The sequence below is a fragment of the Triticum aestivum genome, chromosome 5D (assembly GCF_018294505.1).
Source record: "Triticum aestivum cultivar Chinese Spring chromosome 5D, IWGSC CS RefSeq v2.1, whole genome shotgun sequence".
NCBI classification, from domain to species: Eukaryota; Viridiplantae; Streptophyta; class Magnoliopsida; order Poales; family Poaceae; genus Triticum; species Triticum aestivum.
Window position 1 is genome coordinate 154,158,469 of NC_057808.1, and position 19,489 is coordinate 154,177,957.

Genomic DNA, 19,489 nt, shown 5'->3' on the forward strand with positions numbered 1-19,489 from the left:
GCCCTGGGGTTCACGACGAGAGCGGCAGCGCATTCGGGGGAGTGGACGGCCACGCGGCGGGCTCCGGTGGTTTGGGCGGTGCTGGGTGGAGTCGGCGGCGCCGTGTCTCCCGCTGGCGTCCGCAAAGCCGCCGCCGGCGTCGGTCACGGGGCGGCGCACCTTCTGCTGCTCGTCGCCGACGCCCGCAAGATGCCAGGCACTCGTGCGGTGTAGGAACAAGTGGGCGAGGACGAGGATCAAGGCGATGCGAGGGTACTGGCGAGATCGACGCCCGTTTCTGAAGAAAACGACAGCAGCCACTGCAGTGTTGTCTGAACTTAACTGAAACTTTACAGTGACCAAGCATTGCAGGTGTTCGACAGTAGGTTTTGGTAAAATATAAATTTTGCTGGAGGTGTAACTTGGTGAGATGATCACTCAAAGCACCCAGGGGCTGCATGAATTTACTTGGAATTTTTGGAGAAAGTTTTGAATGAATTTCACCAAATTTGGCAAATCTGGTCCAAACTTGCAGCTGATGTAGTTTGAAATTTTTGAACTGGAGACCAGTGGATCTTCATGGTTCCAGGTTGAGGGTTCAAAGGACTAGGAGGGGAAAGAAGTTTGGGGCCAAAAATGAAAACAGAAAAAGGGGTTCCTTTGTAAATCTCCAAGAGCTATAAGAGAAGACAGAAATTTGTTTGAATAGAATTTGAATGAAAAAGATCACATGGGGAGGTTCAACTTGCTGGATTTGATGCAAATCATGATCCAAAGGTGAGGGAAGGGTTAGGAGAGAGGATTTGCACTAATGCTATGGCAAGAAGGAATAGTTGAAAGTGGCAAAGGACTTTCCAAAAGCCATAGTGCAAATTCAAGAAAAGGTTTTCAAAAGTTATTCTCTCAAATGAAAAACATTTTGTCTTGAGCCCAAATGAAGAGCAAGAACCCCCAAGGTCAAAGGCAGATCTTGGGTGAATCCAAATAAAATTTTTGCCATAAAGAAAAATATTTGAGAGTGAGAGTTTTCTTGAAGAAAATTTTTAAATCACTCCCTTCAAGTCAAATAAAAATCTTTTGAAAAATCCAATAAAAACTTGGGTGTCACAACACCTACCCCCTTAGGAAAAATCTCGTCCTCGAGATTTCTGCTGATCCTCAAATAGATGTGGATACTCTGCTCGGAGGAAATCTTCCCTTTCCCATGTGGCTTCATCCTCAGTGTGGTTGCTCCACTGGACCCTGAAAAATTTTGTCGTTTTCTGACGGGTCCTCCGTTCAGACTCTTCTAAAATCTTTACTGGCCTTTCTCTGTAGGTGAGATCTGGTTGCATATCAATGTCCTCATGAGGTACATGTTTCTCCGGGTTACTCACACATTTCCTCAACTACGAGACGTGGAATACGTCATGGACGTCTGACAGCTCCTTGGGAAGGTCTAGTTGGTAGGCTACTGTGCCTCTTCGTGCCTTTACACAAAATGGTCCAATAAACCTTGGGGCTAGCTTCCCCTTAATTTTGAACCGTTGCAGACCCCTCATAGGAGATACTCGGAGGTATACGGAATCACCAGGTTCACAGCTAACCTCACGATGCTTCTGATCATAGTAGCTCTTTTGTCGGCTCTGTGCTGTCTTGAGTCTGTCCCTGATTTGTTTAACTTTTTCCTCGGCCTCCTTAAGCATATCTGGGCCGAACATACGGTTGTCACCTGTTTCTGACCAATTCAATGGGGTACGACACCTCCGTCCGTACAATGCTCCAAAGGGTGCCATTTGCAAGCTGGCTTGGTAACTGTTGTTGTACGCAAATTCGGCATACGGCAAACTCTCTTCCCAACTGGTTCCATAGGTGAGCACACAGGCTCTTAGCATATCCTCCAGGATTTGGTTTACACGTTCTGTTTGTCCATCTGTCTGAGGGTGGTATGCTGTACTGAAAGCCAGTTGTGTGCCCAGAGCTTGTTGTAGGTGTTCCCAAAATTTGGAGACGAATTGGGTGCCTCGGTCAGATATTATAGTCTTTGGGACTCCGTGCAAGCAAACTATACAGGAGAGATAGAGTTTTGCCAGTCTTTGTGTGGAGTAGGTAGTCTTCACGGGAATGAAGTGTGCAACCTTGGTTAGTCGGTCTGTGATGACCCAGATGGCGTCATTCCCACGCTGTGATCGGGGTAATCCGACAATGAAGTCCATTCCGATTTCATCCCATTTCCACTCCGGTATCTTGTTAGGCTGGAGTAGCCCTGCTGGCTTTTGGTGTTCGGCCTTGATGCGCTGACATGAATCGCAACAAGCAATGAATGTGGCTATATCTCTTTTCATACCGTGCCACCAAAATCTTTCCTGGATGTCTTTGTACATTTTGGTTCCTCCAGGATGGATCGAGTATGGGGCGGTGTGGCTTTCCGTCAAGATCTGTTGCTTGAGTTCCTCAAGGTTAGGTACGCAAAGTCTGTTTCGGTACACAATGTTCCTTCACTGTCTGTGACGAACTCTGAAGTCTTACTAGTATTCATTTTCTTCTTTATGCCTTCGATGCTGGGATGTCCCTGTTGGGCCTTCTTAATTCGTTCCACTAGGGTGGGTTGTATCTCCAGGTTCGATATGGTGCCCTCAGAGACTAACATCATGTTGAGCCGAGTGAACTCTCACTGAAACTCAGGCCTCAAGTTTTGCTGACCGTCACTGTCCGGGCTGGGGTTTCGACTAAGGGCATCGGCCACTACATTTGCTTTTCCTGGGTGGTAGTGGATACCGATGTCATAGTCCTTGACCAGTTCCAACCAGCGTCATTGGCGTAAATTCAGCTCTGGCTGTCTGAAGATATATTTGAGGCTCTTATGGTCCGTATATATTTCACAACGATTTCCCAACAGAAAGTGCCTCCACTCCTTGAGTGCATGTATAACTGCTGCTAGTTCCAAGTCATGTGTTGGGTAATTTTCCTCATGTTTTCGCAGCTGTCTGGAGGCATATGCGACAACTTTGCCATCCTGCATTAGCACACATCCGAGACCTTTTCGGGACGCGTCACAATATACTTCAAAACTCTTGTGTATGTCTGGCACAGTTAAGACTGGTGCGGTTGTCAGCTTTTTCTTGAGTTCTTGGAAGCTCTGCTCGCATGCTTCTGTCCATACAAATTTCTTGTCCTTCTTGAGTAACTGTGTTATAGGTTTTGCCACAGTGGAGAATCCTTCAATAAATCTCCTGTAATACCCGGCCATTCCTAGGAAACTCCGCACATCTGTGACGTTTGCGGGTGGCTTCCAGTCTAGTATGGCCTTGACCTTTTCTGGGTCTACGGCCACGCCTTCTTGGTTCAAAATATGGCCCAAGAAACCAACTTGTCTTAGCCAAAATTCGCATTTGCTAAATTTGGCGTACAACTGATGTTTCCTCAATTCTCCCAAAACAATTCTGAGGTGCTCAGCATGTTCTTCTGGTGTCCTTGAGTAAACCAGAATGTCGTCAATGGATACCACCACAAATTTGTCCATGAATTTCATGAATACTTTGTTCATGAGGTGGACGAAAAATGCGGGGGCGTTTGTTAGTCCAAACGGCATCACCGTAAACTCGTATAACCCATATCTGGAAGTGAATGCTGTCTTGGGGATATCCTCTGTTCGTACCTTCAGTTGATGGTATCCTGATCTCAAATCAATCTTTGAAAATACTTTAGCTTGTGCGAGCTAGTCAAACAAATCATTTATCCGTGGCATCGGGTATTTGTTTTTGATGGTGACCATATTGAGGGCTCGATAGTCTATGCATAGTCTCAGTGTCCCATCCTTCTTCTTGGCGAACAATACGGGCGAACCCCATGGTGAGGAGCTGGCTCGAATAAATCCTTTGTCCAATAATTCTTTTATCTGCTTCTTTAACTCCACCAATTCTGAGGGTGCCATTCTATACGGCTTCTTATAAATGGGAGCGGTGCCAGGTGCTAGTTCGATGCTGAATTCGATCTCTCGGTCTGGTGGCATGCCTGGTAGTTCTTCCGGGAACACATCAGGGAACTCGCATACCACTGGCACTTTTCTTAATTCTGCGATGTCCATCTTGTTCAGTTTTGGTTTCTGTGATCGTGGCCTTTCTTGAGCGGAAACTCTTATAGTCTTGCCGTGATGGTGAGTGAGAATCACTGTCCGATTGAAACAGTCGATGAATCCTTTGTTGGTGGTCAACCAGTCCATTCCTAAAATGACATCCAGTCCTTTACTTTCCAACACGATGAGATTCGCGTGGAATGGTAGTCCTTCGAACTCAATGACCACTCCTTGGCAGTAACCCTGAGCAATTTTCTTATTTCCGGGGGACTTGATGATCATAGATTTTTCCAAGGGGAGTATCGGAAAACCGTGTTGTGAAACAGAACTCTTCGAAACAAACGAATGGGAAGCTCCAGAATCAAACAAAACCGTGGCAGGTACTGTGTTGACAGGGAACGTACCGAGCATGATGTCTGGGGCATTCTGCGCTTCTTCCCTGGTCACATGGTTCAAGTGACCCTTCCTGTGGTTGTTGCTGGGATTGAAGTTGTTGCGCTTGGGGGCTGGATTGTTCCCACCATTGTTTGGCTTGGGTGCCGTGTCTCTTGGCTTCGGGCACTGTTTAGCGTAGTGCCCTTGCTGACCACAAGCATAGCAGGTGACCCCTGGACGGTATGTGAACTCCTTATCTCTGGCATGAAATTGTCCGACGGGTCTTGGCTCAGTAGTCGTGGATCTCCTCGTGTCTGTCCTTGGGACCTCAGTCTTGCCTCGGTTGCTGCGGGCAAGAGTCGTCTTGTCCCTCTTCCGCTTGCGGATATCTTCCAGACTACGGCGCTCATTCTCCAGGGTGATGGCCTTGTCCACCAGCGTCTTAAAATCCGGAAAGGTGTGTACAATCAGTTGGCATCTTAATGCTGGTGCCAGGCCGTCCAGGAATTTTTCCATCTTCTTGTTTTCTGTCATGTGCTCGTCGTAGGCATAACGAGACAGTTGGGTAAACTGGCCGTTGTATTCTGTGACGGTCATGCCTCTTTGCTTCAGGTCATCAAACTCTCTCTTCTTGATCTTTAGGATGCTCCTGGGAATGTGTGCCCCACGGAAGCCTTCCTTGAATTCTTCCCAGGTGATGTTGTGTTCCCTGGGGTGCATGTGTAGGAAGTTTTCCCACCATGCCGCGGCTGCTCCAGTAAGGTAGTGTGGTGCATAAAGCACCTTCTCATGATCTGAGCATTGAGCGATAATCAGTTTCCTTTCAATCTCGTGAAGCCAATCATCGGCTTCCAGTGGCCTGTCGGTGTGAGCAAAAGTTGAGGGGCGAGTCTTCTGTAACTCAGATAACTTGGAATGTGGTTGATAGGGTTCACGGTGGTTTCCCATATTGATGACATGGTTCATCATCTCCTGGTGCTGTTGCTGGCTTTGCTCGAAGAGACGGCACACTTGAGATAGTGCCGCTTCGCTGTCCTGTTGGCTGGACTGACCCTGAGTGAAATTGTTGCTGGTCTGTGTTCCGTAAACCTCTTCTGGCTGATTGGGCATAGAGCGAGTCCAAGGGCGAGACATTTTTCCAGTCTGGGGTATCATTTGCAAAACCCATGAGAAAAGCTGTGCAGCGCAGGAAAACCCTTGCAAAGGCAATAATCCAAAAAGGCTTCAAGGTTTTCAAGAAACACAAATGATTTTCACGGAGAAGAAGTGCTTAACACAAATCTTACATGCGAAAGCAAACACAAGATACAGCACTCAGGTTGTGCGTACACAATCCTGACATGTTATTAAAAGCTAGCGTACTACTCCGGAAGGCAGCAAACACACCAACACAAACTAGCATACAGATAAGAACAACACATCAAACAAGCAGGCATAACACGCGGCTACTCGGTGCTCTCAGTCGGAGATGGTGAAGATCTCTTTCCCCTTGCCGAGGGCAAGGCTCAGCGGTCCAGGAGAATCAACCTCCACCTCTCTAGCTGGATCCTGGCGTGCGACGCTGCGCTGCGGTGATGGTGCGGGGGCAACTAGTGGTAGAGCGTGTGCGGCAGGCGGTGCGGCTCTGACGGGAGTAGGAGCGATGACTCGGTCGAACTCCTCAGTGGTAGGCAGACGGCGAGCAGTGGCCAAAACGGCCGGTGCATACGAGGCTGAAGACGAGACGAATGTCAGAGGCGGCGCCGTGTGGAGAAGCTCCTTCCTGCTGGCAGGACCGCCCCGGACTAAGTCCATGCGGGCAGCCACAAGATCATCTATGAGGTTGTCGAAAGACTCCTCCAGAGCCTTGAGATACTCCACAACCATCTCGATGGCTTCATCTCACTCTCCCCGATGGCAGGCGAACGCATAGTGGCTGGTGTAAGGCACATGGCATGGGAGGTAGCGGTAGCGACGAGTCTTCATCGTAGGAAGGATGTCCCGAAGGCGAGATATCGCCTCACGGGCAGCCATCTGCATGGCATGCCTCTCCGTAGGCATGGCCCTTCCCGTAAAACGGAAATGACGAGCAGCAGATCGTCCTCCCCTGAATTGCACCAAAGCCTGGTGCATAGACACGTCGTCACTGAGCTTGTGCTGATAGAGGGTGAACTCCAGGCGAGCTGCTGGCCCGATCGCGAGCTTGGTGATGGAGACAAGGAGCTTGACAAACCCCTCGGGCACGTTGGTGAACACTCGATTCTCACAGCCGCTGCCAGCCATCTACAAAAGTAGGCAAAAATTCTGAGTAGTCATGTCATAAATTTTATGATGACCAACAGAAAATAGCTACAATTGCAAAATGCTGAAGAAGCACTAAAGACGCTAATAACTGATTAGCGATCGCACCTAGTGGCTTCCTACAGTCAGCCTGGCTCTGATACCAAGCTTGTCACGACCGGTTTTTCAATAAAATAATTATTGAGAAACCAATTCCTATTACGGACCAGGAGTACTAAATATAATACAAAGTTGAGCAGAGATTGCCCAACAATTTATTACATGCACGCCGATAAAACAATACGGCGGATAGGGTGGCAAACTTCTAACTCACGATAAAAACGGTGGTGGAAATATCATCGCGAAGCGAGTGACATGATTCCAGAATACTACAACTCTTCGAGCGTCGGAGTGAGGCTCGAGAATACTTATTGCGGGTGGCGGAAGCGTAAATGACATAAGTGACCAATATCCGGGATCGCGCAGGACTGACTCGGACTCCTCTAGGCGTTGGACGCGCTATCATACTCTTCATCCAAGAGATCGCCTTCGTCAACATCTGGCCAAATCAACAAGCCAGGTGAGTACTATGAAAGTACTCGCAAGACAATTGGACATAAGGTATAACAAATGTAAACATGAAACATATGAACAAGTTAACCAGTGCGATCAGACGCAGAGATAATAAATACTGGGTGCCAAACGAGGGTCTGAATGACGCCTCGAGCGGAAACTGCAGAATAGTAATACTGGTGCCAAGCGAGTGTCTAAAAGACTCCTCGAGAGGAAAATGCGGAATAATAATACAGGTGCCAAACGAGTGTCTGAAAGACTCCTCGAGAGGAAAATGCGGAATAAAAATACAGGTGCCAAACGAGTGTCTGAAAGACTCCTCGAGAGGAAAATGCAGAATAATAATGCCACAGTCGGGCGTCGGGGCGACACCACATAAAGGGCTTATAACAGAAAGTAAAGACAGTGCATGCCGCAGTCGGACGTCTGAGCGACATCGCATAAAGGGCTTATATTTAAAGTGAGAAACGAGTACACGCCACAGTCGGACGTCTGCGCGACGTCACATAAAGGGCTTATATTGTAACACAACAATACAATAGTTCGGGAATATAACTCATCACAAGCACGAGACAAATATAATGTTAGTCCATCCACAGGAATAACAATAAAATTGAATTTACCACTTGAGCTTGTTCACCGGGGGCAAGATTTTCACACGGATAGATTTGGATGTAAAGTATACATTACTGATCATGGATACGATGATTTGGAAAGAATTGACTCTGCAGAGTTTGTACTTAACCACAGCCAACGGATTTCAGTAGTCACGGGGACTAGTTCCGTCTACGGTGTTCTGGAAGGAACACGTCTAACCAGTACACACCCAATTTAACCATCCGAAGCCAGGGATCACCCTCGGCAACATTCAGGAAAAACCCTGAGTCGGGGAGGCTACAAGCTCGCGTAGCATGGGATCGAATTTCTATACGCGCGCTATAAGGGGGTGCCCCCCCTCTCGGTCCCAACCGGAAACAGCCATGCCCCCTGACCGAATGACTGGCTTTAATCCTGGGCCAAGGTACCATCATCCCGGCCTCTCTGTTTGGTGTGTACACGGAAAGAGGTTACCAACTTACTAAACCGTATCCTGGCAATGAGACATGTGGTAGCACGGAAAGGGGAAGGGACGATAACACGGCTCCAACCATGTTAACGTCGGAAAAGTCGGATGACACAAGGCTGGCATGCTACAACAGTACCACCTTGCTGCCCTTCATGTCACCACATGATTAGGCCACCTCTCATCAGAGGTCATCGCAACTTTGGAACATGCGGGAAAAGATCGATAACGCTCCAACCACGTTAACGTCGAAGAGAGTCGGATGACGCAAGGCTGGCATGCTACAACAGTACCACTTTGCTGCCCTTCATGTCACCATATGATTAGGCCACCTCTCATCAGAGGTCATCGCAACTTCGGAACAACCGGGTCGTTGCCTTACAAGCAACGAGATATTTACCGACACTCATATGCCACACACAAACTTTCACATGAACATGCAAAACATCTGCCATATCAAATGTTCAAACATGCTTGCCTGGTTCGGAGAAGTCGGAGTCTAGCTCGGCGAAGTTCGCGGCTCCGTCCCCTCTCCCGGAACCTACGGCAATCACGAAACGGGGTACTAATGTGAAAACCAACACACACACAGAACCTTTGCCAAATATTTTCCAAATAAATCCCATAAAAAACTACACAAAATTTTAAGGATGTCAGAAAAAGAATCACTCAAAAATACCTTTTTATTAAAAAGTTATAAAGGTTTCTGTCCAGGGACCTTTCTGTAATGAAACAGAAAAGTTCCAGGGTTTTAACTGAGAAAACAGAAAACGCTTCGGCTGGGAATGCACAAGCGCAAGGAGAAAACGTATTTTGCCCGAAGGCGCCAACAGAAAACGGTTCGGGGAAATAAAACAGAGGCTGACACGCGGGGCCCGCATGTCAGGTTTGAAAGCTCGCCGGCGCCCGAAGACGGCGGTGGACGCCGGCGTCGAACCACGGCGAGTTAGGAGAAACGGAGGGTACCAAGAGCTTCAGTGTCTTCTTCCGCGTCGGTGGGTGGTGGACTCGTCCAACGGGGAGCACCACGTCGACGGCGACACTATCTCCGGCGGACGGTGGTTCGGGTGAGGTTGGGGAACTCCGGTGGAGGGCTACAAAGTACGAATTGAGGCGCGGGTCAGAACGGGTGATGCAAGGAGAAGCTACTGGCAAGAGAATGGGGGCTGCGGAGCACACACGGGGGCGAATCGGGCTGGATCCCGTGGCGGATCGCGGCGGCCGGAGTCGAGGAAGGAGACCTCCTCGGGGCTCTTCCAGTGGCTAGGCGTGCTCTAGGGGAAGTGTAGGGCTGGTGGGTGCTCGAGTTGAAGCTCGGGGCCCCTATTTATAGGCAGATCGACGGGGTGGCCGTGAACGGAGAATCTCCAGCGAGTGATTACGGCGGAGTAGTGGGTTGGCAGAGGGTTTGAGCGGTCGGGCAGCATCAGTGGATGTTACGGGACTCGTTTTGCAGCTAAACGGAGCTGGCCCTGGCGTAATGGCGTCTGCCCACGGTGAGGTGACCGCACGGGCTCAACGGCGGCAGAGAGCGCGCTCCGCGCCCTGGGGTTCACGACGAGAGGGGCAGCGCATTCGGGGGAGTGGACGGCCACACGGCGGGCTCCGGTGGTTTGGGCGGTGCTGGGTGGAGTCGGCGGCGCCGTGTCTCCCGCTGGCGTCCGCAAAGCCGCCGCCGGCGTCGGTCACGGGGCGGCGCACCTTCTGCTGCTCGTCGCCGACGCCCGCAAGATGCCAGGCACTCGTGCGGTGTAGGAACAAGTGGGCGAGGACGAGGAGCAAGGCGACGCGAGGGTACTGGCGAGATCGACGCCCGTTTCTGAAGAAAACGACAGCAGCCACTGCAGTGTTGTCTGAACTTAACTGAAACTTTACAGTGACCAAGCATTGCAGGTGTTCGACAGTAGGTTTTGGTAAAAAGATAAATTTTGCTGGAGGTGTAACTTGGTGAGATGATCACTCAAAGCACCCAGGGGCTGCATGAATTTACTTGGAATTTTTGGAGAAAGTTTTGAATGAATTTCACCAAATTTGGCAAATCTGGTCCAAACTTGCAGCTGATGTAGTTTGAAATTTTTGAACTGGAGACCAGTGGATCTTCATGGTTCCAGGTTGAGGGTTCAAAGGACTAGGAGGGGAAAGAAGTTTTGGGCCAAAAATCAAAACAGAAAAAGGGGTTCCTTTGTAAATCTCCAAGAGCTATAAGAGAAGACATAAATTTGTTTGAATAGAATTTGAATGAAAAAGATCACATGGGGAGGTTCAACTTGCCGGATTTGATGCAAATCATGATCCAAAGGTGAGGGAAGGGTTAGGAGAGAGGATTTGCACTAATGCTATGGCAAGAAGGAATAGTTGAAAGTGGCAAAGGACTTTCCAAAAGCCATAGTGCAAATTCAAGAAAAGGTTTTCAAAAGTTATTCTCTCAAATGAAAAACATTTTGTCTTGAGCCCAAATGAAGAGCAAGAACCCCCAAGGTCAAAGGCAGATCTTGGGTGAATCCAAATAAAATTTTTGCCATAAAGAAAAATATTTGAGAGTGAGAGTTCTCTTGAAGAAAATTTTTAAATCACTCCCTTCAAGTCAAATAAAAATCTTTTGAAAAATCCAATAAAAACTTGGGTTTCACAAGGACCACCCCGTGCACCATCTTCTCCCGCATCTCGAGTCACCACACCGAGCAGCGTGTTGTCCCGAGCCCGATCATTCCTGATGAGTATCAGCAGGAGGATCGATGAGCCGATCAGCATACCCAGCAGAGCCGCGAGGAACAACCGTAGCACCGCCAAGAACACCTCCTCGCCGAAGGAGCTCGGCTCGATCTCGCCCAAAACGAAGAGGTAGTAGAGCAGCATTGTGTTTGCGCGTTGGAGGGGAGCCGCATTGCTGTCTTTTATAGCCCAACCCCGGTGTACGGTGAGCGAGGTCCAGGAAAACCGTTTGTCGCCCGATGACCGGTGTCCAGGAGGCGAATCCGCGAGCAGTGCCAACAAGGTGCTGGCCCGTGACGTGAGTGCGGAGCAGCAGCTTAGGAGAAGCAGCAAGCCGGAGGTAGAAGAAGGAGGCTGCCAGTGGGCCCTGAACCCACGTGTCAGCAGGTGAAACCACTATTCATTGGGGTGCATCTAGCATTTTTTCGGGAGTTTGATCTCGAGTGCCTCTAGCGGTGGATATATCCAGGATTGCCATATCCCTCCCCGGATGTACCAATTATCGGTGCCCCAAATCGTTTGAATTTAACCAAAGGGTTAAAATTAACACCGAGGTTTTCCCCCGGAATGGTTATTCTTTCATTTGTGCTGTAACCCTAGGAATCTCGAGGACGAGATTCTTTTTAAGGGAGGAAGGTTTGTAACAGCCCGAAAATTGGGTTATCAATTTTTGAGCTGTTATTCCTTCCTGGCACTCATTTTCAAAATCTTTCTCGTGAGTTTGTTGGATGACTCTGAGAATTCTTGTCATTTCTAACCTTTCGAAACCTTGCTCATGTCTTTGTCAGTGGGCAAGACCTCATTTGCATCATGTCAAAACCCTCTCAAACCCTAATTCCAAATTTTTGGAATTTTAATATGCCCTTTGAGAATACAAAGGAGTCATCATTTTCTTTGGTCTGTTGATCATCCCATTTGTTCCCAGAGACCCTCCTATCCTTCTAAACCTTGGATATGCAAAAATATTGCCAGGTCCCATGCAATATTTTTGAATTATGATTTATTCCTTTTCTTGCCTTTTTGAGGAATAAAATCCAAAGGCATAGCTAGCCATCTCCTAAATTCATGAAAATTGGTGGAGATGATATTTATGCCTAATCCAAGATCTAGCAAAGATACTGGCCATAATTAAATAAGGAAAATTGCATTTTCCTATTTTAAGCCAATATTGCATTTCTGCCATTTTCCAAAGGAGCTACCATTTTTATAGCAAGGAAAATTCCCAAATAATTTGTGGAGCTTGTACTTGCTATATCTCCACCATTTCCATCCAAACCCATGCCCCAAAGTTCATAATTTGAGCACATGATCCAATACAAGTTTCTGCCCTACCTTAATTTTTTGCAAAGGAAGTGCTTGAACCCTTCATCCATTTGAGCTGAAATTTGTCAGGATGATTAACATTGATAAATCACCTCTGGATACCAAAAATCAGCTCAATCCATCTATCTAATCTTCCTTGGCAGTTTTCTCAAGTTTCTGTTCAGATTGCTTGTCTGTGAAGGAAGTACCCTCATAGATGATCAAAATGAGCTGAAACTTTTCCATCAGTCTCTAATGATCATATCATCACACTCCTCCAAGAATCATCTCATTCCATTGAACTATGTGAGCACAGGAGCAATTCTTTTTTTCTGTCCACATTTTCAGTTTGTGAAGCAAGTATATTTTATCTTGCTTCATTATGGCTGAAACTTTTTCCAGGCCTTCTCCTATCCATATGATCCATCTCCACCAAATTTTGGCTCATTTGACCTAGCAATTTCCCAGAGGATTTTTCTCAAGTTTCTGGACAGAGGAGATGCTTGTGAAACAATTACCAATTTGGAAGCTCCAAATGGTATGAAATTTTTGCAGCATCATTATATATCCAAATGATCAAGCTGTGACAAGTTTTAGCCCAATCCAACACTCCTAGTGAGTGCTTGTTCATCATCTAGTTTCTGGACCAGATTTGGTAGTTGCACTGCAACTATATTAAATCTTTGTCCTAATGATCTCATAATTACCAGGACCGTAGTCCTTGCTACCCTAAGCCTGCTAGACATCATGTTTACCTTTTCACCTCTCTGGTTTAATCTCTAGAATGTGGCCTAGTTTGCAATAGCAAACTTATGAAGCTTAGTTTACTCATCTCCCTTTGTCTCTGCCCATTTCTTTATCGTAGTAACACTCAAGTTTCGATGGACTATGCGGTAGACATGAGCTAGCATCAGTAAAAACTCCGGAGCACGCCTTGTCCGTGGTGACCACGAGTGTAACCAGCCCAAAACGGTAGTCTAGCCACTGTTCTCGTCGACAGCGCTGCTCCGACCGTCTCTGGCCTCGCCATTAGTGTCCTACAGTTCCCCCTCGGCGTCCTCTTCCCTCTGGACCGCTCGCCCGCTCTGTTTTCTTCTCCGGCGAGCCGTGCCAATGGCAGAATGGTGCGCTACTGTGGCCATCGTCTTCTTCCTCGCTTCTGTCTTCTTCTCCCTCTCGTCCGCGTGCTTTCCTCATCTCCGTGAGCCTCTGCGCCGCGTCCGCTTCCTTCTCGTCGGCTTCCCGTGCCCCCCTCGTGACTACTACAGCCGGCAGAGCCTCGGCCTGACGCGCTCGGCGGTGCCCGGCTCGGGTGCTCCTCGTCCGGCTATAAATAGCCCGTCGGCGACCCTCCCTGAGCAAGCCAGCCCTCCGAACCTCCTCTCCACTCCCTCCGGTCCACCCCAGTGATCGTGCCCGGCCGAATCCCTTGCCGGAGCCCGGCAATTTAGCCGGAGTTCGCCCACGGCCTCCGCGTCCAACCCCTCTCTCCTGCCGTCCCCTACCCCGTCCGAGCCCATGGATGGACGCGCCACTCCCCACCGATCCTCCCTGGCTCGCCGCCCGTCCTTTTCCCCCACCGAAGACGCCCATTCACCATGCCCCGCCGTCCTCTACTTCCACCCGTCGCCACCATTCCCGCCACCCCCGCCGCCCGTGCTACCTTCCCCTAGATGGGGTGCACGCCGGCGATCCCTTCCGCATCGTCGGCTGGCCCTGCAGCTCACCGGAGCGACAAGGCCATGCCGGAGCCGTCTTCCTCGTCTCTGCGTCGGGGGCAGAGGAAAAGAAGGAACGAGGAGGAGATGAGGAGAGAGAAGGAGAGGTGGGACCTGCTCATCAGCGAGAGACGGGTGTGGCCTCCGGCGGAATACGCTTTCCCTCGGAGAAGGCGTACTTCGCTACGGCTACGGATGGAAGGCGCTTTCCCTGCACGAAAGCGTATTTCGAAAAATGCGCCTTCAGCCCAGCCCGCCAGCCAAACCGGTTAGATTGTGAACGTTCACCCGTTAGCAGCAAAAAATGGACATATTCTGTTTATTTTTCTGCCTAACGAACTAACGCTGACAACTTTGCAACCGTAACTCCGATTGAGGTGATTCAAACGCTCACGTTCTTTGTTCGTCGAGGGCTTTCCATTGGTACCATTTTCATAACGTTTTCACATAGTTAAATTGACCATTTTGCCCTTGCCCGTAAAAATCCACCTCCGAGAGAGAACTGTTTCCGGCAATTCTTTCCGCGATCGTTTCTCACTTCTTCCCGGAGTATTTGTCGACCCCCAGGCAAGCCAGCCTCTTATCATGAGCCCCGAACTTGCATGTTGACTTTGCTTGCACCTTGTGTGTGTGAAGCTGCAGTTGTTTCTTATTGTTTTCGTTTGCAGTCATTCCGTTATGCTTACCATGCATGCTTGTGTATCATGATATCTTTTTCCATGCTAATTACAATGTTATTATTGATAATGCCATGTCACTACTCTACTTTATTTTCATGAAATTGTTATAAAATGCTATGGTGATTGTAATGCACCCTTGATATGCTAGTACTTGGTATTGTCATGTCTTTATGCTATAATGTCACGGCCGGATTTTCGGGATATTAACTTCCCAGAAAATGGCCTTTGTGCTCACCAGCCCCACGATTATTGTTAGCTGATGAGGCACCAACCTGATACAAGAATTCCAAGCAAAGTACAAAATATGTAGTACAAGACCATTGTGGCCTAGGAGTACAACACTTGGTTTCTAGTGGTTGATGGCGGAAGCGGTCTATGGTTCATCTGTGTCTATGGGACTCCATTTCCCACAAGAACAGCTGACCAGGATAACTCCTATCTTCGCGAGGCTGCTATCACCTTGACATGGGTTCCGGGGCTGTCGTCGCGATGCTAATCTCCATGCGCGAAATCTGGCCAAGACAATAGCCAGGGACAAGCCAGTGAGTACGTTTGAATGTACTCGCAAACATTAAGAACACGGGTATAATATAATAAGAGATAATCATTTTCCGAAGTATTCATGATGATAACGTCCGTCATGAAATGAACGAAAAGTCGTGATGCACGCATGCAGGTAAAATATGAACATGCAATACGGGAGTAATAATAAAATGCACTGACCCAGTGCCTGCAATGACTCCTCGAAAGGTTGTTAATAAATTAATAAATGCCGCAGTCGGGCGTCTGAGCGACGCCACATAAAGGGCTTATAAGGATAAGTAAATGACAAACATGCCACAGTCGGGCGTCTGAGCGACGCCACATAAAGGGCTTATAAGGAATAATTAAATAACAAACATGCCACAGTCGGGCGTCTGAGTGACGCCACATAAAGGGCTTATATAAGAATAATCACAGTGAATATCCAGGAGGTAGAACCGTCCCGGGGATACTCAATAATTCAAGTAATGTAAATGGTTAGTCCATAATAATAATAAACATAATCTTCATATGTCAAAGGTCAAAAATAATATCTAGTATAGCCGTTTCTCCATCCGAAGACCGTCACTATGCTCTAGCTTAGCCGTTCTCCATCTGAATACCGTTACCATGCTCCAGTCTAGCCGTGTCTCCATCCAAAAAACCGTCACTAGACCCATCTCAGACTGTAGTCTTTACCCATGAACATGGCTATCCAAAAGGATATATCCTCTGCAGAGGGTGTACTCTTTACCCACGAGTAATGGATTTATTTAGTCCATCGGAACTAATTCTGCCTACGACCTTTTGATTGAAAACACGCCTAACCTGCACACACCAGCTTAACTTACCGGTGTCTGGAATCACCCACGACACCCGTCAAGCAAAACTCTAAGTGGGGAGGCTACAACCTCGACGTAGCATGGGATCAAATTTATATTCACGCGCTCTATGGGGTGCCCCCCTCTCGGTCCCAACCGGAAACACCCATGCCCCCGGACTAGGTGGCATGCCTACCGGATGCACCCGGTATCTTCCACCATGGCCTCTCTGTACGGTGTGTGCTTTGGTAAGGGGTTTACAACTTACTGAACCATACCCTACCCGCGGCAGGGACAAGTGGTAGTACAAACAAGTAGGGGGAGTTACTAATCAAGACTCGACCTACGGCCAACTCAGGAGGTCCAAGTATTCTCCGAATGATTAGTATAACAAAAAATATTACCATTAACAGATAACTCACCACTCATCAAGCCTCACCATGCCATACCGTACGTACTCGTCTCGACGAGGAACGAGGGACAAGCTCGTGTCTACCAAAGACCACAACTTTCCCGGCTTCCTTCCAGTATGCATGAGAAGCTCACGAGGATGATCACTATCACCAGCATATCCATTACTAACAACAAAACATCTCCAATATGCATTCACGCATGTGACTGATCGATACATAGAAATAACGCATGCTCCAAGTCAAAGTGGTGTTGTAACCATATCAAAACACCACACAAAACTATTATGCCAGAGTTCAGAATGCTTGCCTTCAAGAGTATGCAAAGGATGCACTTTTTGAAAGCTTTCTTCTCTCTCCATTTTTCCTATTTTGAAAAAAATATTCAAATAACAAATATTTCAAACACAGTACAAAAAGTTGTCTCAAATATTTTTGAAATAAATCTTAAAATAAACTAGATGAAATTTGAGAGAGGTGGGAAAAAGAATCAACTCATTTGGAGTTTTATTTAAAAAGATATAGCCAATCAAAGTTTGGTCTAATCTCTGTTTTTAATAAAAACCAGAAAAAGAAAATGTTTCGAGGGGGAATAGGCTTTCGAAGCAGAGGAAACGTACTCAGACGTTTACACGACCAGTTAATCCAGCGTGGGTGGCGCGGGGGTCACTGACAGTGGGTCCGGAGGGCCCACTGGTCAGGTTTGACCATTCTTCCCTCTCCCTCCTCTTCTTTGTCCGAACGGGAGCGGGACTCCGGCGATCGCCGGCGACGAACGGCGGCTCCTCGAGGGCACCTGAGTGCAGGGATGGACCTGCCCGACCGAGGCGGTCCTCTCGGTGGTCGTCGGGTCGTCGGTGGTGGGAGGAGTCGCCGGCGGCGAGCTCCGCGGCGGAGGGGGCTACGGGTGTGAAGTGGGTTTTGGGCTCCGGTGGTTTCCGATCGAGGCTGAGGCGCTGGGCAGCTCCGCAAGGACAAGAGGAGGCGATTGGTGGCGTTGGTTGGGCGGGAGATAGCCTGGTTGCGACGAATGTCACCGGACGGTAGTGGCGGCCGAACCGGCCGGAGTTGGGGAAGATGGCCTCTCCCGGCCAATCCACTGCTGGGGGAGCTCTAGGGGAAAGGCTGGAGGTCGCCTGAGGTCTTGAACGAGTTCGGGGATCCCTTAAATAGGCGCTCGAGGTCGGTCCCGTGGCAGCCGAGGATAAGAACGCCGACGACCGCGCTGCTGTAGCTGCAGGGCGACGTGGGGGCGACGAGCGCGTGCCGACGGGCTTCGGGATAAGCTCGAGCTGTTCATAGGGGCAGCTGGCGCGCTGGTGAGGTTTGGGCGGCGCCGTCCATGGCAGAGGCTCGCTGCCGATGCCGGCGTGCTGAAAAAGCTCTGCCAGTGGCGCTGTAGGGCGCCAGAGGTGGCGTGGAGAGTGGGCGAGGTTAGTGCGCTGCTCTGTGGGCGAGCCAGGGCCATGTGCGGGACGCGGCGGGGGCGGTAGTGCGGCGCGGCGGCTCGGTGCGCGCGCGTGCAAAACGTGCGCTCTGGGCGCGCCCAGAGCACGCACGGGACATGCTCGACGAAATGCCAGGGCAGCCTAGAGTGCGAGGGTGAGGCTGGCAATTAACAGGACTAGGATAGAGATAGCTAGGAGTTTAGTGGACAAGGTTGCTGGGTCAGTGGAACAAGATCATAGTGCAAACTAGGAAACATGCCCAAAACTGACTGTGCACACCAAGTGTTCGACAGAATGCCAAGTGCACTTAGGCAACTCTTGGAGTGGCCAAAATCTCCAGATCAGGGTCTCTCTAGATGTTGGTGATGATGGCAAGATCATTTGGGCAAAACCAGAAACTTGCTAGTGCATGTTTTGCAAGACTTTAGTTTTGGACAGAAGGAAAATGGTCTCATTGCATGCACTTAAAATCCTCCAAAGGGTCCACTCTCCTGGACTTAAGGTTTTGGTAGGGAGGGCTACAAGCAGGAAAAAGCTCAGGGTCACTAGAGCAAAATAAAATAGGGTTGCAGTACAAATCACCAAACTGGACCAGAATGATAAAGAGGCTGATCCACTCAAATTTTTCAAAGATCATCACTGGGTTTTTGCATGAAGTTGAATTGTATGCATCTACTGACATCTCCAAACACTTGGAAGAAATTTTAAAGGCATTTGTCAAATGGTTGCAGTGCAAAACAGGCTCCAAATTCAAAAGAAATCATTTTAAAAGAATAAAGCTCTGAGAAAACAATTCTTGCAAATAAATCCACTGATAAGGAATTGTTTTATAGAGAGAGTATACAAATCAAATAATGCTTTTGGAAAGTTTCCACTTGAGGTAAAAATCCACAATATCAAAAGGGTAAATCAAGACAAATGGAAAAGTTTTATTTCCTGGCAAAATTTTAATTAGTAAAATAAGGTCAAAATTTTGGGGTGTCACAACACTACCCCCCTTAAGAAAAATCTCGTCCTCGAGATTTGTTAAAAGCTGTTTTGAACAAACATTGCATTTACCACATGAAATCTTTCAACTGTGCAATAAAAATGTGGCTACAGTGAGAGGGCAATAAGTGGTGTAAAACCACAGTGTGTTACACTGGCGCTGCGCGGGAAAAATCCAAGGTCGGGGAAAAACGAGATATTTCTACGCGGATACCGTAATTTAGAATAAATTCTAAATTATTAAAACACGCTGGTCGTACCCGAGAGCACAGTGCTCTCTCTGGCTGACAGGTGGACCCAGGGCCCACTGTCGGCCTCTTCTTCTTCCTCTGGTTCTCTCTTCCCTCTCGCGTGCTCTCCTGCGCTCCCTCCACCGGCGATGCCTAGCTCGTAGGGCATCTAGGCCGTACTGCGGTAGTGCGCGGCGTGCTAGCTGCCAGGCAGCGTGCACTCACCTCGCGGGCCAGTGCGCTGTCGGCACTGCTCGCGGACTCGCCGCCGAACACCGACGATCGAGCGACGAGTGGCGCTGGTGGACCTCGCCCACCGTACACCGATCTCGAGCTATAAAACGATCGCGGTGCTC